The sequence below is a fragment of the Bemisia tabaci genome, chromosome 3 (assembly GCF_918797505.1).
Source record: "Bemisia tabaci chromosome 3, PGI_BMITA_v3".
In the NCBI taxonomy this organism is placed as follows: Eukaryota; Metazoa; Arthropoda; class Insecta; order Hemiptera; family Aleyrodidae; genus Bemisia; species Bemisia tabaci.
Window position 1 is genome coordinate 33,060,512 of NC_092795.1, and position 22,611 is coordinate 33,083,122.

The window sequence follows — 22,611 nt, forward strand, 5'->3', positions numbered from 1 at the left end:
ACAAGTCTATTTTTTTGAACATTTGCCTACAAACTGAATAATTACAGTTAAAATACATATAATTAAAAAGTTGGGCCAATAAACTAAAATTAGTGTCTGAAATCATTGGATGGTTTGTTCGGGGACTTGTTGATAAAGAAAGATTGGATGAGCTATAAGACGGATAAAACCTCCAGCCCAGTAATACATGGATAGTGTTAAATAAACTATCTATATCTGCATTGAAAGTTCCGCAACGGTGTGGGACTAAAAAGCCTAAAGTGCCAAAACTGGATCAAATTGACCCAAGGCTTGCTAAAAACTCGTGCCCCGTGCGTTGGGTTGTGTAAGGCCGGTCAGGTACGTACGAGCGTCAGGTATACAGGTCCACACATACACCCTGAAAAAAAATCAGACATAAAATTTTAAAAAAGAAAAAATCAAGTGTCGTTACAGCCGAAGAAAAGATAGAAGTAATCGGGCCTTGTTTCTTAACTTTTCTCTCGGATCTGAGCGACACGTCTATGGCAGCTTAGCGCGGAGCATTGAGAGTTCACGTCTCGCGCCATCGCGCCTTCAATTTTGCAGCTGCAACACGGACATCCATCAAGCACGAATAGTTGTGTCAATGCGCCTTCATCGATGCGTGTCCTTTCTCTTGCTCTACTTCCATATTCTGTGATAATGGAGGAGAAGAAAGGGGGATTGTGCCAGTATGTCACCGGAAAGGTGCAAATTAAAAATTGTTTGTCCTTTTCAAAAATAGAAATATACAATTGATAATTTTTCAGAAACTATCGAAATCAATGTATTTAAATATGGCTCAGTTTGACGCGACTTGAGACTTTGCGTACAAAGAAAGTCTTCAGCATCTACGGTATAGTTACGATTGTAAAAAAATATCCATCTTCCAATGCGACGTTGCAGTTTTCCGCTCATCTTCATTGTTTTAAAGAAAAATAAGTAACAGTTAGACGAATTTAACCGAAATCAACTTAACTACATGAGACGTTTCCTAATTCACCTTCAGGTTTATGTTTTAAATAAAATCTAAGCTTGAAACTTTAAATTTTGCGAATTTAGCCGTCATGGCCCGTATAATAAAGTCGCAGAAAGTTTACAGCCACTAAGTAGTTTCGTTTTCTATCCAGCAATATATGGCCATTTTTGTAAAAATGTAAAGAGAGACAAGTTTAATCTGCTCAAGGCCACCCAATGGACTATTTCAATTTGAATCTTCCATTGTGCAGGGCCACCAAGAGTTAGTGAACAAAGTTAAAATATTAACCTTTTTTTTCTTTCTTTCACATTGGCCGTCTATGGACTTTTAAGTCACGAGAAAATATCAAACATGCTCTGAGCTACAAGTAGCATTCAAACCTTTGTGACGAACCAGAGGCGGATCCAGCAATTCGGCAACACCAGATTTTCTCCATTTAAACCTATGTTAAATAATCGATTCTTGTCGGAGCACCCGGTCCCTCCAAGAATCGATATATTTCTATAGGTATGGCGTACTGCTGTAAATCTGACGTCACGGCAGGGTGGAGGGGGCGAGGGAGAGGACCTGGGTCTGCCCGTCCCGTCCATCCACTCGTCCGTGTGAGTCGAGTCGCTGCGCGTAATAATACAGATAATGGAACAAATTAAATTAGAGAATGTTTTCAGTTTGATTAATAGTTTAAAAGAGCTTGTTGAAAGCTACCTATCCGCGATACCGCGCCCCTCCACCCCCCTTCGCGCGTCGCTGCGGCTCTTATTATGAAGTCCAGCGGAGGTGTCAGAATAGGCAAGGAGCTTGAGCACCCTCGTCTGTCAGCTGGGCGTACTTGTGTAAAAAGGAACTATGTACAATAGACCGTATTCGATAATGGTTCGATGTATCGTTTGGTTCAAAACAATAGAATATAACCTCAAACCGAACCATTAGGATTTAAGTTGGGAAAGCTGAAAATGAGAAAATTCTTGACAATTTCACTTCGCATTGGCATAGGTACTCAAAAGAATAAAACATCTGTTACAAAAGACCCGTTCCTCTGATTTCTAAATTGACTTTTGAGGCTATGTTTATGTTTTGAACCAATCGATATCGATACAATCTCACCTGTTAGATGTATCGAATACGATCTATGAATTAAATGGAAAAGAACTATATGCACAGAGACAACGTACATAAGAACTATAACATTCTAAGTATAATGTAATCGAGTGAGACAAGTGTTGATTTCTGATGTCACCGCCATTTGTCGCGAAATAACGGTCGATGAGCATCTTGTTGAGCAAAAATAAGTTAAATTCGCCGAATAATGACTGATGAATGTCGGGATGTGCACTTTGCTAGGCGAGTTTTTGCAAACTGGATTTTAATTGTCAAACCAATTACTCAACTCTTTGGTCATCAGTCATCGTCAGGCGAATCTAAACGTTCACTTCCAAAACTAATTTTTACACCATAGTGGGGAAACTAATAGCACATAACATATCAAATTCCCTGCTGAATCATTCCTAGGTTGCAAAACTGACCCAGACGGTTCGAGTTTTTACAACTTTATGACTGTGCAATTCCCGTCAAAAAATTTGTTGATTTTTGGGTGTGATCAGAAGAAAAGTCAGTGAAAGTTTCAGTTAGAAATGCCCGAAAGTCAATACAAAACACAAACACCACAAACTCAAATACAATCTATGAGTGGAAATTTTGAACCATTGGAATTTAGTTCTGTTCCTTTGATTGGAAATGACGATATGTTGTTTCCAGAATGAGGCGAAAATCGCCATGTTGTCCAATCTTTTTAATATCCTAGAAACCCCCTTGTGAAAGTTAGTGGCGAAGCATAAGTGATCGATTTTCGATTTTTCTCCATTTTAAGCCATGGTAAATAATCGATTAATAAGGTGTCCGTTGCGAACACCCTGATTATCGATCCTTTTCCATTGGTTTAAACGGCAGATCAATCTATATATCGCAAAACACGTCACGCCACTGATGAAATTCCTCGACTTTATCGAATCAGAACTCTTGGAAAACTCCTCGAAAGTCCTCGATTTCGCTTTCAGAAAAGCTTCCATAAAAAATGGAGCTACGCGTCCGAGTATAGGCTCCTTTGAGAGCGCCGACGGGTTCTCGGGAAACGGAGGAAGGGGTGGGAGCCGGCAACGCCGAGGGAGTGAAATTGAAAGCGAATTAAAAGCTAAACAGAGAGGAGATGAGCTTTCGGTTTGACGGCAGACGCCCGGGCCGGGCAGGGGAGGGGGAGGGGAAATGTGATTAAACTGGCCAGCACTCGTCTTATTATTACTTTCTCCCCCCGCCGCCCCTCGGCCGAGCCGTCTTAGTGGCGGGGGCTGTCACCCCCTCCCCCGCCCCCAGTTGAGGTGAGTCGGCGGATGGTGGATGGTGAGTTAGATGACTCGAAAGGAAAACGGATCGCGAAACCAATAAACTTGATCCGGCCGAGGCCGAGCCCGCTTTCCCGCTATTTCCCGCTTTCCCGCCGCGCATTGGATTGAGGCAATAGGAGAGCTCGGACAAAATTTGGAAACTTTTTTTAAAAGCTCAAAACTCCGTTTATACAAAATGTTGAGGTTCTATAAGTGGTTTCATTGGTTCCCTCGTAAAATTTTCTTCTGTGAGCACCCCTTGAACTTTAAAATGTGACGAAATAAACCCAAAAATTTGCAGTTTTAGTCAACGATTTTATGTCCGACCTCTCCAATTGACTCGATCCACTGTGCGCCGTGGGAATGGACCGGGGGTGTTTACAGCTACCTTCTAGTCCAGTTCTACCGAAAGGAACCGAGTGTTTGGCAAACAGGGAATTTTCGCGGTGCTTAGGGAATTTTTTCATTTTGAAAGAGGCAGCAGGAAGTGGACCGATTTCTGGCCGATTATGGTATTGCTTGTTTCGTTTGTTTAGCTTTGTTATAGGATTTTACCACACAAGTAAAGAAGTTTTCCAGTAACACCATAGACATTTAGGGAAAATGGTAGGAATTTTGGTGTGACAAGCCGGAGTTTTTTTTGGCAAAGTTACGGGAAATCCGGGGAAAGTCGGGAGAATTAGACTTTTAACTCGTCACTGATCACAGGATACATCACACCTATTCTAGAACAATTTGTTTTGTATATCTCATTCAACCGTAAAGACACAAGGGTGACGATTTCTCGGAAAATATGGCAAGTAAGGATAGGTGAGTAAATTTTTCTGAACTGCGAAAGAGAAGGTATTAGTCAGAAATTTTTCCCTAAAACCTTGAATTTTCGGTACGCCTATGTTCACACCTGTGCCGTAAAGCTAGAGTCCCTTTACACGGAGAGTCAAGACAACACCCCCTCATGGAGTCACAAACGGGAATAAAGACTACACAAATTGAGCGTTTTTCGTAATCTTTGATCGGCCCATCCTCAAATTCCTTTCTCCGTTCCTTCTCCCATTTCCATTTGTTCCTTGCCGAACCCATAATTCCACGGCCAATTCCAGATTATAATCATTGCAATTGGTGAAAATGTAATCTTAATTCCCGTTTGTGACACTGTGGAGACCTAAAATACGGTAACCAATCAGAAATGGATTCACACTGTCTTGACTCTAAGTATAAAGGGACTCAAGTTGAAGCTTGGAACGGGCCCGCGCCCCGCAGTCTCGAATAGTCAAGAAGTTCCAATTTGAAAGTGGCTATCCTGTATACTGCCGTGCTAAGGAAGAACGCCGTATGAACATTCGAGAGTTGCCAAATTTCCTTCGATAAAATGTATATTTCAGAGGAAAGTTATGGATATTTTCCCTGGAAATTTTCAGAAACTTCAGATGAAATTGCAAACAAAATTGGCCAAAAAATTGGAAGGAAAATATCCATAAGTTAACTGGGAAATTCGTGTTTTATCAAGGGAAATTTGGCAACGCCTGAAGGCTCATACGGCGTTTTTCCTTAGCACGGCAGTGTACAGGTACTCTCCGTCATATAGGTGGGATCCCACGAGCCAGTGAGTTATATAACGAGACGTCGAGGGTTGTTTTTCCAAGATGGCCGCTCGGATGTAAGACGAGTGCGGAGTAAATTATGTCCGTGCTCGTTGCGCGGGCCAATTCATCGGAGTGAAATTATGAACAGAGGCAGCGATAATGCCCCGGCTCCGGCTCCGGATAAATAACCACGACGAAATACTACCCGACTCCGCGTCCACGTATCGCGTATCCCGTATACAAAGAAATATAAATGCGGACGTATCACTAAAGGAATAGATATAAATAAATAACATTCCCCCGCAACGACCGCGGCCGCGGCCCGTGATCTACTCGCGCTACGTGCAACGTCCCCGACCACAACCCCCAACCCCCCACCCCCTTGCCAAAGTTACCCCCTAAATCCCCGGAAAAGCCCGCCCAAAATGAACAACGTCCTACCCTCCGCCGACGAATGGTTTTTGAACCGAGAGTATAACAGGGTGTCTACAAGTCCGGAATTTCCGGAAAGTCTGGATATAGTGCTAATTATTTAAGGGCGGTCCGGAAGTACTGGAAAAGTGCGTATATTCCGCAAGGAGGTCCGGATTTTTTTTTTTAATTTGTTGTTATCTTTGTCGCAGTTTGAGCGAGTAATTAAAATTTTTGAAATTTTTGGGATTTCGTTAATGGGAGGTACTGAAAAAGTACTGAATTTTTACTGTTGAGGAGGTACTGAAAATCTGTACTACACGTACTGAAAGGTCTACACTCCCTTCCCCATCAGACTGGAAAACTTCGTCCCTGCCGCAGCCCCAATCAGTCGTCCACGGAGAAAAAAACTTCGTGCGTGGGACCCGAAGTTGAGGTCATACAGATCTCTGAAGTTTTCGGATCACGCATCCGAAAACTTGAGGTCCAGCTGCTGAAGTTCGGGTCAGACATCTGAAGTACTTCGTTATGCACCGAGCACCTCAGATGTGTGACCTGAACCCTTCTGTATATACCGCAGTACTTCAGATGTCTGACCCGAACTTCGACAGCTGGACCTAAAACTTCAGAGATCCATATGATCTCAACTTCGGGTCCCATGCACAAAGTTTTTTCTCCGTGTCATCAGCCAAAATTGCGAAACACTCAGTAGTTCCTAACAAGAAACAAGCAACAGGCGGTATAGACCCCCTCCCCCACAGACTGGAAAACTTCGTACCTGTCGCAGTCGTAATCAGTCAGTCGTCATCCCGCCATATTTGGTTCGCCTTCAAAATGCATGAACGCAACCCCACGACCTCCACGTAAGAATGGTCGATTTCCGATGAGATGAGCCTAGCCGGGCGATGATTCCCTGGAGCGGACATCGGCAACGGGGCAGAGGCGGGTGATTAAGCCGTGGCCGTTGGGATAACTTGAAGACTGGACACGGGGCACGGGTTGTCGAGTCCAGGTTATGCATTGCATTTATCCTAGAACCGAGGTTATTCATAAAGATTTACGAAAACCCGGACTCCCGGCTCCCGGCTCCCGGCGACGCCCTAAGCCCCGGTGAGATATCACGGCCATTTTTCCGCCAAGCCGAATCCCCGAAACAGTGACCGCTCGCCGCCGCCCGGTTATTTGTTTCAATGTACTCCCGTCCGGCCGCTAATACCGGAGTCGCCACCGGATTCTCCCAGGAATTGGAATAAAACATGTCAGATTCTTCGTGGTCCTTGTTTATTGGCAGTACCAGTACTTCGCCCTCTTCCAGTAAATAGAAGGAATTTTACGGAAGAAAAACTTTTGGACCGCGTTAAGCAGAAACAGGGTGTCTATTCAAGTCCGGAATTCCCGGAAAGTTCGGAAATAGTTCTGATTTTTTAAGGGCGGTCCGGAAGTACAGAAAAAGTGCGGAAATTCCGCAAGAAGATACGGAATTTTTGTCATATTTATCGCAATTTAAGCGAGAAATTCAAATTTTTGAAATTTTCCGAATTTCGTTGAATGGAGGTCCTGAAAAAGTACTGAATTTTTCGGTTGAGGAGGTACTGAATTTCTTGAGAATGTACGGAGTAAGTACTGTAAAAGTACTGATTTTTGGCCAGTGTGTATCAGTAGACACCCTGAGAAATGAACCAAGCCACATCATCTATTGCCAAATTTAATTAGGCAAGTACATTTTTTACGTGAAAACGGTTGTGTGGATGTTTGTGCAAATTTCAGCGAATTTTCTGCATAGTACGAAGCAAATTCCTAAAAATTTTCAAAGGGATCCGCACAAATGTTCTCTTGTTAAAAATTAAAATGCTCCGTTAAATTTGGCAACAGCTAATGTGACTTCGTTCCTCTCTGCTAAAAGTGGTCCATATCGTCATTGACCAAACGAATAAAGTGATTACATTTCAATTTACGAATTTCCTCTCGCAAATTACAATTTTACTAGAAAATATTCGGGCGTTTCCAACTGAATGTTTACAATATCTCCTTTGATTTCGGCAAAATAGCAGATTCTTGGGCAGAAATTGCGCAGTCGTGTTCTTATTATTTAATTTTTTGAATGATTTATGTTACCTTGGAACAGAGTTGACGTCTCTCTCTCAAAACTTGTGGGAAAAAAAGCCGTGCAAAGCAGATGTTGAGCTACATCCGTAACACTGACTGTTACGGAGAAATAAACCTTAGAAGCTGTTTTCTTCGATTTGATCTTGATCTGACTTGGTACCTCTCTGTTGAGCTCGATCCAGATAACATCATTATGTGAGAACCTTAATAATCAATGGTGTAAAAGCGTGAGCTTGAGTCTAGGCAGTCTCGATCGTTTCTGCCTCGGCCGAGCTAGTGAGCGTGAGTGTATTAAAGACGGGGTGAGCGGTTGACATTGATGACGTCACGGGGAGACGTCAAGACGAAGTCGGCGCGTGCCGATGCGGCGTCGCGACGCGGCGGGCGGCGGCGGCGGCGGCAACGGCCCGAAGCAATCAAAGTAATGGAGCCCGCGCCGCGCCCGCCCGCGAGACACAAAGCCACTCCGCGATCCGTGAGCGAGCTCAGTGGCCCAAGTTCCGCCACTTTTCGACCCTGAGAAATCCTCCATTGTTACCACTCGCTAGGAAAGGAGCATGGGAGAGACTTAAGGGTGCAGAAATTTCCCGAACCTGCGACCGGCCGCCAGCCGGACGCGAGCTAATCATAGGGAGTGTTAGACAAAGCTATAGACAAAGGAGACAAAGAGAAAATGAAAGGATCCTAATGGTGGCAGTGGGTGGATGCAACGGACAAATGGACGCATTTGTTTCAAACGGAACTAAGCGCCATAGGGGTAGGAAGGGGGAGGGGGGTGGGGGCTTGGATTGGCGGATGTTGCGGAACGCGCTGCTCGTCCCGTCCTATACTCGCAATGCTTTTCCATGGCGCTTAGTTCCGTTTGACGGAACGCGCTGTCCGGAATTCTAATATCCTCTGAAGGAACTCAATTTGGCGCTTAATTCTGCTTAACAGAAATACGTCCGAATGAGGTACGTAATAAAAGACTATAACAGCAATCCACGGGGTTGTTGGTAGTCATGGGGCCTGGACTTTAAAACCGGTATACCAGAGCCCGAGATGGGAAGTGGCGGGCCTTATGCCACCATGACTCCCTTTCCTGGATCTGCCACTGAATTGCCGCCAAAATCCAGGAAATATGAAGATTTTCCCGAAAAATTTGGGAAAAGGACCGAAACTGCGGCTGGAGATACGTACAGAATAAACTTCACAGTCGAAGAGTCAAGTTGCGATCCGGTGGAGACTCTCCTGAATTATGGTCGTTTAACCGTGGGACACCCTGTACAGCTCGTTCCGGGACGAGCCAAAGGCGAGCGCGTGTGCGACTTGGACGGCGCGCGGCGCGGCCGTGGCGTTGGCGGCTTCGGAGGCACCGGCACTCGAGTCGGCACAATAAACCATCGATTTTCCATCAGCAGCGATACGGAAAAGCAATCGAGGGAAAACCAGATTAGTCCCCGAGAAAACACACGAAAATATAATGAAAAAAACAAAATATGATGGCTCGCCGCCCCCCTCCCCCCACCCCACCGCGCCCCTCACCTCGCCACCACCGCGAGGGGAGCCTGAGAGGTGTAAACTTAAATTAAAAAAAGGAAAGAGAGAAAAGAATTAAGTAAAGAAAAAAGTAATTTCCTTTAATAATGATTGCGCCTTCGCCCCGCCCTCCACCCCTCTTCCCCCGCTCACTTTTCGCCCGACGTTGTCGAAGTGAGGCCGTTATCGCTCTACTCGAGTTGAGATAAAATATTCAGGCAGTATTGGGCCAATATTTGGAAGAGTCGAAGGGAAAATCGGGGAGAGATGCTAACAGGTTTTAGAAAGTTGGATTTTTTCGTCTGAAATTTAAGAGTACACAGCTATCGTATTAGGGGATTTTCCCGCCAGCTTCAAAAACTTTGATGCGACGTATGACCCGCTGTTTTTCCCCAGTTAGACAACAATGTTTTGAAAATATTTTTAAAATATTGACAAAAAATATTTATGAAATATTCTTATAAGGTTTTATTAATATATATTTTGTGGACATATTAATTTAATATTTTAAAAAAATTGTTAAAGTATTGTCGGTCTAACTGGGTAGGGGTTGATATTACATCGTATGTATCGTTTTCTGTGCGAAATTCTGACGAAAAACGCACGAATCAGACTTCCCACATCTTGTCGCTATTGACCCATACGTACCCTATTTTTGAATGAAAAGACATAATGATGACGACCCCAGACTTTTCCATTTCGCTCATGTAGACCGCCCCCCCCCCCCCTCCTCCTCTAGTTATATAGGATGTAGACGGTGGTAAAGAGAGTCGTAAAAAATGTGACATATTGTCGTTTCTCTCAAAGTCCGATTCACGTTATGGCACCTCTACAAAGAGAGGTATGATAAATAGAAAACCCTGCGAAGACCCTCCGAGCCTAGAAAAAATCAAAGAGTTTTGTTGCCATCTTTCGACGATTATTGCCTGCTGCCTCATCGCATGCCTTGCCACAGTACGGGTTCATGTTAACATCTTTCCAATACAAACCTCTGCCATGGCAAGGTTGGCAACAAGCGGAGAGGGTGAAAACCATCATTAGTAGGCAACAAACCCTTCATCAACCTATATTGGTTTCCAAGGGTCTCCATGGACCCAGTGACAATACTCCCTTTCTCTCTCCCTACCTCTTCTTCATGAAGGTACTTTCTGCAAGCGCGGCTGAAGGGGGGGGGGGGCTGCCCCCCTAGAATTGATAATGGTATCACCTGCCCCCCTCCCCCGAAATTCTGGATGGTGGAAAAGACTTTTCATCGAGTATGATTATCTCTCTTAACGGAGAGTCTAAATTGATAACACTGTGCCCATTCACGTAGTATTTTCTAAAATGGTCATCATGGAGGCCTCAAAATGCGTCAAAATAGATTCAAAATTTCAAAAATTTTCTGAGAGAGGTCCCCCGGACCCTCTTCTGAACGAAAGGGTATTCTATCCCCTCCCCGGACTGGTCCCCCGGTGGTACGGGACCAGCCTTTCTAGCAAAATGACCTAGGTACACCTATGGTTGCGTCGGAGGTCTACATTGAGTTCGTTAGTATGCCTAATTAACTTCAAAATGGTGACTTTTGAGATCTGTTGAAAATCTACTTCATCCTTCGCTCCTTCTGCGCCCGCCCACCGTGCGGAGGGAAGTCCAATTAAACAAAGAGGATAACGTCCCTTCGATGCCAAGTTCGAGAGAAATGCGAATTCCGCATTGCGAAATCGAAACGAACAGGAGATGTTTTATGTTTTCCGACGCACTGTGAAAAAAAAAAACACATTGTATCTAGAGTCCAGACTCTTGAAAACATTGACAAGAAAAAATACTCTTGATTCAATTGAATTTTTGCTTGAATCAAAACAAAATCTGCTCAAATTAAGAGGCTTGGTTCTTGATTTAAGCTAGATTCTGATTGAATCAAGAGTACTTTTTCTTGTCGATGCTTTGAAGAGTCTGGACTCTAGATCCAATGTGTTTTTTTTCCAGTGCGGCGACACGGGACACATTAGACCACTTAATGGACCAAGGACGTCGGACAAAGTACGAATTTAAGCATTCTGATGTATGTTTCATTGTTTCTTAACTAAAATTTCACGAAAAACACGATTCGCATAGCGAAAATTACTTGGATATCAATATTTTGAGTTCATGTTTGATACGGAAATTTTGAATTCCGCGCTCACTTGAAAAACAATATCTCCTTGAATCAAAATACGCATTTCAACGGGTTTTCCAGGCTTCTTAATCGAGCAATGTTCCTTGTGTTGTTCATGAGTGTAACTTACAACAGCTGAGCAAAAGCATCGAGAATGATGTTGTCATTTTTACATACCGGGAAGACTGTTACGGTAACGTTTAGTGCGCGATTTGACTCACGTAAACTTTTATTTTTTCGTGAGCGGGAGGTTTGAATTCACGCGTCAAAATATACGTTGAATATCTCAGTTGGGAGTTGATTTCATTAATTTTCGGTGCACGAATCGTGTTTTTCGTGAAATGTTTATGAGGAAACATGTATCAGAATGCTGAAATTTGCACCTTGTCCAGTGGTCCATTCAGATACCAATCATCACTAGCAGTCAAACGTTGAAGAACAATAAAAAAATTAAAAAAAAAGTAAAAAATAAAAAAAAGACTGTTGCGATTTTGATAAACTTTAAATTAAAATTGAGTAAAATAATATAAAAAAAACGTGAGCACCAAAGTTGAAGAAACTCTGACAATTACCAGCGTATTAATGATTTGAATACAAAATAACAGTGCGAGTATGCAACATGCAAATTCCAGAATAACTTCAGTTAAAGGTTAGCAAAATTTACTGTAATAGAAACTCATATGAAAACAAGGTGACATTTTCACGGAAAAATTCGAAAAAGGGTCTCCTTATACTATTCGTGTACCTACTTGAACAAAATTTACTTTCCCCTTGTTTTCCCTATTTTTTTAAGATTTCCTTTTTTAAGTAATTAGGTATTTAGATTGTAAGACTCTTGAAGTCCTGAATCAATCCCCGTAACGATCTTCGACACATTTTCCCCCTTTTTCACTTCGTAAGAATGTTCAATTTCCGAATGAACCACTTTTTGAGATAAGAGACTGAATTTCAGCCGGCACTCTGGCATCAACAGACGAGAGTTGTCGGGAGTGGGAAAGGGGGCCTAATAAGATATTCCCACTTTAATTAACCGGGAGAAGCAGCCGACGTTTTGTCCCCTCCCGCCCCCTGCCCCCGGTTCCGTGCCTTTGCCGTTCCCACTTTTTTTCTCCCTTTTTTTAAATTCTTAATCATCAAATTTAATTTATTTCCGTACACACATGCGCGCGTCAAGCTCATGTTCACGCCTTTGGGACTCTTCCCCCCCCCCCCCCTCACCCCATCCCGCCATCGCCCACCTTTATCCTCGTGAGGTTGCCACCCTGCGCCTGCTTTTCGCGTACCCGAGATGATTGCAGGATCACTAGATCACGTCATGCCAGTCGTTAGGGTTGCAATCGCCGGTAATAACCGGCCAAAATCGAGGAATGTCAACCATGGTCGGGTAATTTTTGGCAATACAACCAACATCCTTACTCGAATAGTTACCTATTTCATAAATCGTCTTGCATATTATCCTATCCTCAACACAAAAACGCGTTTTCTTGCGTTTTGTAATGCGCCTTCGATTTCGGCTGCCGGCTATATCACCAACACCCGCGCTCGAATAGTTATCTCCTTCGATGTCTGTACATCAGCGACTTCACCGAGAACTTAATCGATTACCTCATCGATGAGGATGTTGCCGAATCTTATAATCGATCCTTTTTTGTATGATCTGTGACACACTCTTTTTATGTCATCAATCTAAAATTACACGTTTGATACATTTGCCAGGGCTATCAATGAAACTTTTAATTTGGGCGTGTTGTCATTTCATTCTCCTCGAGCTAGCTCTTTATCGCCAGATCGCTCTCTAGATGAAAAACCTGGGAGGAGGGTGGTGGGGGGGGGGGGAGGGTTGAGCAGGGAAAAATGGCGACCTCTCGAGACAAACACTTTAATTATTTCACTCGCGTTGACAACCTGAGCTCTTTGGGGGGTTGGGGGTGAGACGCGAGAGTGAAAAGCAGGGGAAACACTTGAAACATATTAAAAACGTGTTTCCGAGGGAGAGTAATTAATCATAGGTACGCGTAATAGAGGCACGACAAATCTAGAAATCTCTCGAAAATCTAGTCCATTTTCTTTTCCGCCCGACCACCCTTGCCAAATTTCTGCCTTAAAAATACGTGACTTGTCCGTCTCGCCTCCAAAAAAACAAAACCGGCAAAATTATGGAGGACTGCAGATACTACTTTCATGCTGCCTTGGACTGGGAAAATCCGGAAAACACAATTTTGATTAGGGGAATTATAAAATGGACAGCTTGGAAAGTTCTCGAGGACATGTGAAATTTTTTCTGAATTCTTCGATCCTCAAATACACTTTAACTGTGGGATACTGTCCTAGAGGTACTCGAGAGCAATTGATTTGTTCTTCATCTAGTTTACCTCGTCCATGACCGCTTGAAAATAGATCCTCTTTTCCTTGTGCTTCGGAGACTTTCAACATTCAAATTTCGTTGTCTGTAAGTCATACATTGGCAGCAGAGAATAACAATATCGTGGGAGGAAAAATTTGTAAGCAAAGTTCGAAAACAATTCGGAAGTCCTTCAAATATCCTTGATTTTACTTGTCAGAGATCCTTGAAAGTCCTCAATAATTTATAAAAATCATTATGAGCCCTGTAATACCTCACACTGGAAAAAAGTCGCTTAGATCTAGAGTCCCAGATTCTTGAAAACAATGACAATAAAAAATTACTTTTGATTCAATCGGATTCTTTGCTTGAATCAAAAGGAAATCTCGCTTTAAATTAATGAGGCTGGGTTCCCTTGATTTAACGCCAAATATCCTGATTTCACTGTCAGAGCATTTTTCTTGACAATGTTTTGAGAGTTTGGACTCTAGATCCAAGCGACTTTTTTTCCAGTGCAAATGAGAAGAAATCGATGTACATCTGTGACGTACCACCGATATCGTCTGCAGCAACGACGTTGAACGCTAGAGCGAGCGGGGGTGGCCGGGATCTCAGGAGGGGCGCCGGAGAGCCCTTAAATGCCACGGAAGGTTTAAAAGTGATGACTGGCAAGTGGAAAGGTCGCCGGCGGTCTCCGGTCGTCGGAGCAAGGAAGGACGAAAGGGGCGCCCTGGCAATTATCCGGGCTCCTGCATCGACACCGCCGTCCGACGAATTACGATTCGGCAATCAATTGCCCACCGAGGCAACCCCCTCACCCCACCCCGCTCCCACGGTTGACAGATCAAACGAAAATCGGCCGAGTTTACGGACATGGAATCGTGTGATTCGGAAAAACTCGCTGAGGAAACTCTTCTGTCGGATCAACAGGAATGGAGATGTTGCATGTGTGAGAAATTTGCGATTTGACAATTGCTTGTAGAAGTTCGCGAGAAACACGATGGTGCCACTGGTTTTCTCTGAAATCAACTCCCGAGCTCAAAAAAAGCTTTAAGTTGAGACCAAAATGGAGGGGATATCCCACGCTATCCTGAAAGTCCACCTCCACATCAAGACCAACTTTCCATGCAAAGACAGGGAGCAAATATACATTAGCAGGGATGCCATGTTTTCAGTTTTAGAGTCCCTAAATAAAGTGGCAGCCCTGTCAATGTATTTGCTCCCTATCTTGGCATGGAGAGTTTGTCTTGATGTAGAGGTGGACTCTCAGGATAGCGTTGGATATCCCTTCTATTACAGCCTCAACTTTGAGAGCTTTTTCTGAGCTTGGGAGTTGTTTTCAGAGAAAACCAGTGGCACCATCGTGTTTCTCGCGAACTTTTACGTAAGAATCAGTAGTCAAATTGCAAATTCCTCAAACATGCAACAGCTCCGTTCTTGTTAATTATACCGCGACAGGAATTTCTAGTTTGAACAACAGGATTTTCCTCGTTTTAGGCATTTCTGTACTTGAGAAAGTATCGATACCGACCCTGAGGTATCGATACCTTTTGATAACAGCAAAGAGAAGCTCGAATGCGCTTTAAATCAAACACGTCCCTATCCCCTGAATGTCTCAACAATTCTAGCCAACGACATATCTAGTTTCGATTCGCCCCGCCATCCATCAATTTTCAGGTCGAGTAGAGGCGCCAAGCATCGCCGTAAACCAATGCGCAAAACGTTTCCATCGCGTAGTATCGACAGTATCGATACCCAGATGTGAGTTTTGATTCTATGCATTATCTATACCGTCAATTGATCCCAAGTAGAGCTGGATTCACTGTGACAAGTTTATAACTAGGATATATCAGAAGAGGGACAAAAATCGTAGGGAAAAGTCTAAAGGTTCGGAGATTAAACCCTAATCTTCATCTTTTATGTTGATTTTGGGTGTTTTTCGTATGTTTAACGTGTTCTGCATATAATTTTGATGATGAATCACGTTTTAAGATTAAAGAAAGTTGAAACTTTCCTCTGCCCTTTCCAGTGGCCCATCGATAAAACAGAGAATCCCCACGGTGACGTCAGAACCGGAAGTGTTCATTGCGGAAACCGCCGGTCTTGACTGACCGATGCAATTTACACCGATGAACGCTCACCGTCCAACGCCAAGTCGCCGCGGGCCGTAGCGCCCGCGAAAATGACGTCTAGCCGCCGCGAAAGCAATTTTAACGTTTCAATTTTATTTACAAAGGCCCTAACTAAAGTTCCATACGAAAGTTTTAATTAATTTTTGAACAATAATTAAACATCCGCGCGGGGGCGGCGGCGGCGGCGAATCGGGACCGGGACCGGACAAAGAAGATTAAAAAAGACGGGGGAAGAAAATGAAAAAAAAAACCGGGGAGAAGGCGCTAAGTTACGGGACAAAGGGGAGTTTATGGTCCCAAAGCGGGAGCGGAGGGGGCCGGCGAAACAATAGGACGCTCCGAAGAACGTCATCGGGGGAAAAGCCGAGTTTTTTAATTTCGTTTTTTTTGTCTATCTTTTTAATTAATTTCCCGGAAATAAAATACATATCATAATTGCGCTCACTTTTATTGGAATGGCGCAGCTCACGCGATCAGGGCGGCCGCTCCGCGTTGCCGTGTCGAAGGGATCGCCGTGGAATTCCAACGCTCGCACTCGTCATCCCTGCGGGCAGTTAAGGGACTAAGAAGACAAAGAAGAAATCGAGCGATCCTATTGGTTGGAGTGAGTGGTTGCAATAAACAAAGTTAGTAAGAAATTACCGAACGGCAACCCTCAAGAGTCGATATCTCCAGGCGGGGTGTCTACAAGTCCGGACTTTCCGGAAAGTTCGGAAATAGTACTGATTTTTTAAGGACGGTCTGGACTCTGGAAGTACCGAAAAAAATCGGAAAGAGTCTCCAGGCAGGGTGTCTACAAGTCCGGAATTTCCGGAAAGTACGGAAATAGTACTGATTGTTTAAGTGCGGTCCGGAAGTACCGAAAAAGTGCGGAAAGAGTCTCCAGGCAGGGTGTCTACAAGTCCGGAATTTCCGGAAAGTACGGGAATAGTACTGATTGTTTAAGGGCGGTCCGGAAGTACTGAAAAAGTGAGGAATTCCGCAAGAAAGTCCGGAATTTTTTCATTTGTTTGTCATTTTTGTCGCAATGTGAGCAGGAAATTCAAAGTGTGCAACGCCGCCAACTGAAATACTCATTTCTGCAGTCTAACCATCGATATGGAACCAGAAGCAAGGAGTTCTTTGCCACGAAGGAAGGGGAAAAACGCGCGCGCTACTGATGACGGCGCAGAGATACAACTATTCGTGCTTGACGGATGCCCGTGTCGCATCTGCAAAATTGAAGGCGCGGTGGCGCGAGGAGTCAACTCGCAATGCGCTCTGCTCTATGCTGCCGATGAGGTCTCGCTCAGATTCGAGAAAAAAGTTAAATTTCGTTTCTCCTTTCGTCGGCTGAGTTGACACTCGATGTTTTTATTTTCTCTAATTTAATGGTCGATTCTTTTGTACGGTGTATTTGTAAAAATCCATATCTAAAGCTAGCATGTACATTGTACATACCGGTCTCACACAAGCCGCACCGCAGGGCACGTGTTTTTCAGCAAGCCTCAGGCCAATATGACCCTACTTGTGCATATTGAGGTTGAATCAGAAAAGTATCTTTGTAATACCTCATCCATAGAATACTTATCTGCACAGAGAAACTAATGGCACATATGTTGTCTCTAAAAATAAACCAGGAAGAATGGTTCTTTATTACAAAATTCGCAGCCCAATTTTCAGTTGGAAAATGCCACTAATACCCAGATCGTTTCTCCGTACAAACTCAGCAATTTGAAAGCATAAGGACAATTTTCATAATGACAGAGATCCCGGTGGTGCATGGCGGCAATGTGACAGAGCGAGTTTTGCAATTAGAACAGGGAGGGACTGATTTGCGTGCGGTAAAGAGGCCAGGCACAACCCCTGTGGCTCCGTTGATAAGCAATTCGCACAAAGGGCTCTGTGCGGTTTATCGTCAGACAAAAGCGCAGCAACCGTTTCGATTGTCTCAGCGCAAAGCATGTCATAACTGAACAAGGATGTTGTCATCGCCTAGTTAAGGTGATTCGACGGTTGCCATTTTTAGCGTCAAAGCGACGTCAAATCAATTCGTTCCATAATTTCAGCTACTTTTGTCATTTTTTTCGAATTTTGAGATCGCACTCCTGTTGTTATGAGACTGAAGAATTCATGTACCAAAGACAAAGAAATTCAACGTATTAAAGGCAGGGTTTTTTCAGAGGGAAAATATCTCATTAGAATGCAGTTTTGATATCAGTATCGAATGCGATATTTTTCCTCTAAAAAAACCCTGCTTTTGTTACGTTGAATTTATTTGTCGAATTTGGTACATGAATTCTTTAGTCTCATGACAACAGAAGTGCGATCTCAAAATTCGAAAAAAATTACAAGTAGCTGAAATTATGGAGAGATTTGATGCGATTTATCACATCGCGAAATTGCCTTTCAGGAACAACCCTTGAAATTGAATTTGTGTCCAGATAGACGTGAAAATTTGAAATTTTAGCCGAAAAATTCACGTCCGATCTCTTCTACTAGCTCGTTCCTCTGTGCGCCGTTGCTCCAGGTCGGTTTGAAACTTGTGAGAATATTCATTTTGAGGAGAGCTACTTCCCGCCCTTCCCCAAAACTGAGCCTGAGCTGATTCTTTCAGATAGCAGCATATTTGGCACAACACTTCTGTTTATAAAATCTCTATTCAGGTTTCTTGACCTAACTGAACAAAAATCCCTCTCCAAAAAAACAAATGTCCACGAGGGACATATTCCCCGAGGTCGGACTGACGGTCGGCGACCGAACAATAAGTTGTCCGCGCTGAAAAATGTACAGACCTCGATATAACGCAGGTTAAAAGGTCACCTTTTTAGTGACGTTCATACCTGTGGGTCGTTAAGAGATGGGGTAGGGGGGTGTAATTAATTTTGAGTAAATTAGACACGCGATACCCGGCAAAGTCGGCGGAATTCCGGGAAGGATCCAGACGAGTTAGCGAAGAAGCTCCCTAACAAGTGCGCTCATTAAAAGATGCAGTAATCCTCCTACAGCTGCAACTACACCTCCTATTTTTCACATCACGCCTGCAGCCTGCAGCACAGATCCCCGCACTAGTTTAAGACGCGAGCCGCGAGCGAGAGATGCAGCGGAAACGAGGCTAATGGCTTCATAGTTATCATTACTTTAAACTCTCGTATTTCCCTTTTCATTTTTTTATCTCTCCGTGGTTGTAATTAGACTACGATAAACTACAAATTCTGGCACATCAATAAAACACCCTTTCGCATTCCGGGAATAGTACTGATTTTTTAAGGGCGGTCCGGAAGTACTAAAAAAGTGCGAAAATTCTGCAAAAAGGTCCGGAATTTTTCTAATTTTTTGTCATTTTTGTCGCAATTTCAAATTTTTGAAAATTTTCGAATTTCGTGAAATAGAGGTACTCTCTCCGTTTTTTTGATTCGTTTTGGAGCATCGATGGTTTTTTATTTTTCTTTTCTTTTTTTTTCTTTATATTTCTTTAACCCCTTGATTACGAAAATGGAATAGATGATACATGAAAACCCTCTTAGACTACTCGAAGGAAACAAAGTTGAACCAGTTTAACTTCCAAAAATTGTAAAATTCGAGAAAATGCGTCACTTTAATTCATTTAAAATCAATTTCAGTCTTTCTCACTTCGTGTTCCTCGATTCAGGACGAAATTTTTGTAACATTGACGATTTGTATGAGGGGTAGCGCAGACCCCTCCTCCTCCCAACCAAGTAAAACGGACGAATTATAGAAGGTAATCCAAGGTACCTAACTTCTAAAATTGCTCAAAATTTGAAATTCGTGAAAATGTGTCACCGTGCATTCAAGACCTATTCTCATAAAAGTGCGCCCCTCTTTATTCCTCGATTCGGGTAGCCATTTTTGTAGCATTGACGAGACATACGAGCACAAAACCCTCGGAGACGACCAGTGAGGAACTGAGCCAAACTGAGGTGAATTCCTAGACGGCGGTAATTACAATTTTCCCTCCAATTTGAAGGCATTATACCGCGTTGGGCGGGTGTATTCAACAGCTCCTTGCTGTTGGAGCACCTCTAATTAAAACACAACTTTTTCACGGGCGAGAGACGCCTGGAAAGGTTTCCGGAGCTCCTTTGTCTCCCGTCGGGGTCGGGATCGAGGCCGGGAAGAATGCTGCCGTGCTAAGGAAAAACGCCGTATGAGCATTCGAACATTGCCAAATTTCCTCTCGGAAAATATCTATTTTTTAAAAAAGTTATGAATATTTTGTCCTTGAGATTTTCAGGCTTTTTAGATAAAATTCCGAACAAAATCCTCCGAAAAATTAGAGAAGAAATATTCACAAATTTCCCTGAAAATTCGTCGTTTTTTCGGAGGAAATTTGGCAACGCCGAAAGGATTATACGGGGTTATTCCTTAGCACGGCAGAATGGGAGAAAAGATCAACTTGAAGAGGAGAACTCGAATGCGCTCGGATAAAAGCCCGGTAAACGGTGAGCGCCGTGGAAATTGGCGCCCGGCCCGACTTAAAGTTCACGCGAAAAAAGGTTGAGGAAAGGTTAATTAGCTCGCTAGGATTTATTCCGCCCGAGCAAGTCCCGCTCTTGCCGCGCGGCCCACTCGGGGTTGGGGCGACCTCGTAAGGGTGTGATCCATGTCGCACTCCGGAGCCGAGCTTTGCCCGAGTGGCATTTTCTGCAGGAAGAGTTGCAAAGTAAGTCGATACGGTTGCAACAAGGCATAATAATGATGGAATAATGTATCGTTTAACAAGGTGAAAATTTCCTTGAAGGTCATCAGAAACCTGGAAAACACAAGGGAGTTTGCCTAAACCTCCCTAGTAAAAATTGGCGATAAGAGCTGCGTTTCAAAATACCATAGGAATTCTTATAGCCGGCTAAAGAAGGCTACAGAAAATCAAATAGCTGTCTGTAAAATGCGGAGAAAATCATACGGCCGGGCCATACGAAGCGATAAAAAACTATGCAGCCGGGCTATAGTTCCTATCGCCGGGCTTTACACTTTATCGCCTGGATGTTGCTTTTTCGCCATAGATTATAAAAAGCTATAAGAAATTGTGTAGAAAGTCGTATGCTTTGGAAATCATTAAGTTTGATACGGAACCACCTTAATATTTACAAAACACACATTTATTTTCCTTTAGTACATATTTTTTTTCATCAATTAAAATGAGAATAATCCATACAGGATGTGCAAACATTTCAAAATCATGAGTTGAATAACGCTGACTCCGCCAGATTAAATATTAGAGCCTAACACAAAGCGGAGCGGCGACGCACTGGCGCCTACAAACCTAACAGGGATACTTCACGCATTGCGCAACGCGTGAAGTATCCCTGTTAGGTTTGTAGGCGCCTATGCGTGTTTCGCGCTGGCTGCCCGCCTGCCACGGCGCTTGAAGCAACTATTTCACACCAGAGGTATTGCACAGTATCATACGAAACTGAAGGCGCTCTAATATATTAGTAATGGCAGGCATCCATCAAAAGTACGGAGCTCTCCTCGCAAAATAAATCAAGATACTACGGCCCAAAAAGAGGGCAGTATTCCAAAAAATCACTCTAACATCCGTCTAACTCAGTCCTAGCATCCGTAATTAGTAACGTTTAGCATACACTTTATCGCCATCGGCTATAAAAGGCTATAAGAAATTGTGTAGCCGGCTATAGAAGCTATTGGACATCTTACAGCCGGCTGTAGGTCTATGGTATTTTGGAACACAGATTCTACTGCCAATTTTTACCAGGGCTTAAAAGTCAGTGAATTTCGTTGGAAGAACTTGAAATTTTCTCCTCGGGCTGAAATAATCAGTTATTTTCAATTTCAAGCAACTTCGCGTTAAAAATTGTTTGTATTTGTATGAGAAATCATTCAGGAAGGAAACAAGTTATAGTCGGGAAATTTTACGCTCTGAAACCCTACAAAGTGATGGAAAAGTCAGGGAATTTTGAAATTTACGAAAACTTGACAAACTGTAAGAGTAAAAACAGAGATTACTCTTTGCTTGTAAGTAAATGTGACGAAGTAAGACTTACGAGCTTCAAAGTGGAAATTCAAGTTGTTTGTTACTTTCAAAACCGTGGTAATATTTATCGTGGATTTCTCTTGAACTTTTACGTTAATTTTGATTATTTTTGCGAACTTTTAAAAGATTTAAAATAAAATTTCAGAACGTTTCATGTAGATTTCTAGAATTTTATGAAATCCACGCAGCAGTCTAAAGTATTAAAGTTCCATAAGGAAGGACTTGTCTCAGAAAATTTGGGAATTTTATGAAACTTCACGCTCTCTCTTCTAAGCGGAACAAAATTCCATATAATTATCAGAAATGTCATAAAATTTCTCGAAGTTCTAGAATTGTATGAAAGCCGCGTATTTCGAGGCTCGCAAGAACTTTTACACAGAAAAAAAACTCCGGCTGTGGAAGGCGTACTTAAGGGCTATATGGATTGCATTTTGCAAAAAGGAACCACTAGCATTGCAATGTTGCTAAGATTATGCAACTTCTTTTGTCTTGGAGGAAAGACCGATTATCCATTAATAGTTTCTATTTTACTCGCTAAAAACTGTGAATTTAAGAAAACAATTACCATCTAAATTTCATAGTTTTTCACGATTTCCGCAATTTAATTGCAAAGGATGAAGTTGCACAATCTTAGCATCATTGCAATGCTAGTCGTTCCTTTTTGCAAAATGCGATCCATATAGACATACCCTCTACGTTCCGGACTCAGAGGCTGAAAATTCCGGGCGTGGCATCCGGAGCAGTCAAAGCTACGGCTCCAGCACCTGGGATTTTCTGCCTCTGAGCCCGAAACGGAGGTTTTTCTGCATAGTCCGTACTTTTTTTTTTTCAGTGTACGTAAATTTTAAAAATTCGAAAAAAATGTTCTCATCCCTACAAGATTTAGTGAAGGACATGGTTATAATGATGACATTGTGGACGTTCACCGATGGAATTTCTCGTGACGCGATGATTACTAATGTGTGTGATTTTCATTTGTTTCAGAGTCCGGTGGAGGAGGGGGCGGAGGGACGACGGGGGTGCCTGGGGCA

The 22,611-nt window shown here is 43.1% G+C and overlaps 1 long non-coding RNA gene across 1 annotated transcript in view; it reads left to right on the forward strand.

The window, feature by feature from the left end:
- Window positions 1-22,611, forward strand: part of LOC109043868 (uncharacterized) — a 161,711-nt gene extending 139,100 nt beyond the window's left edge. The window contains exon 3 of the long non-coding RNA XR_002010238.2: window positions 22,565-22,611. This is a non-coding gene — a long non-coding RNA (uncharacterized lncRNA). The remainder of the gene's footprint in view (window positions 1-22,564) is intronic.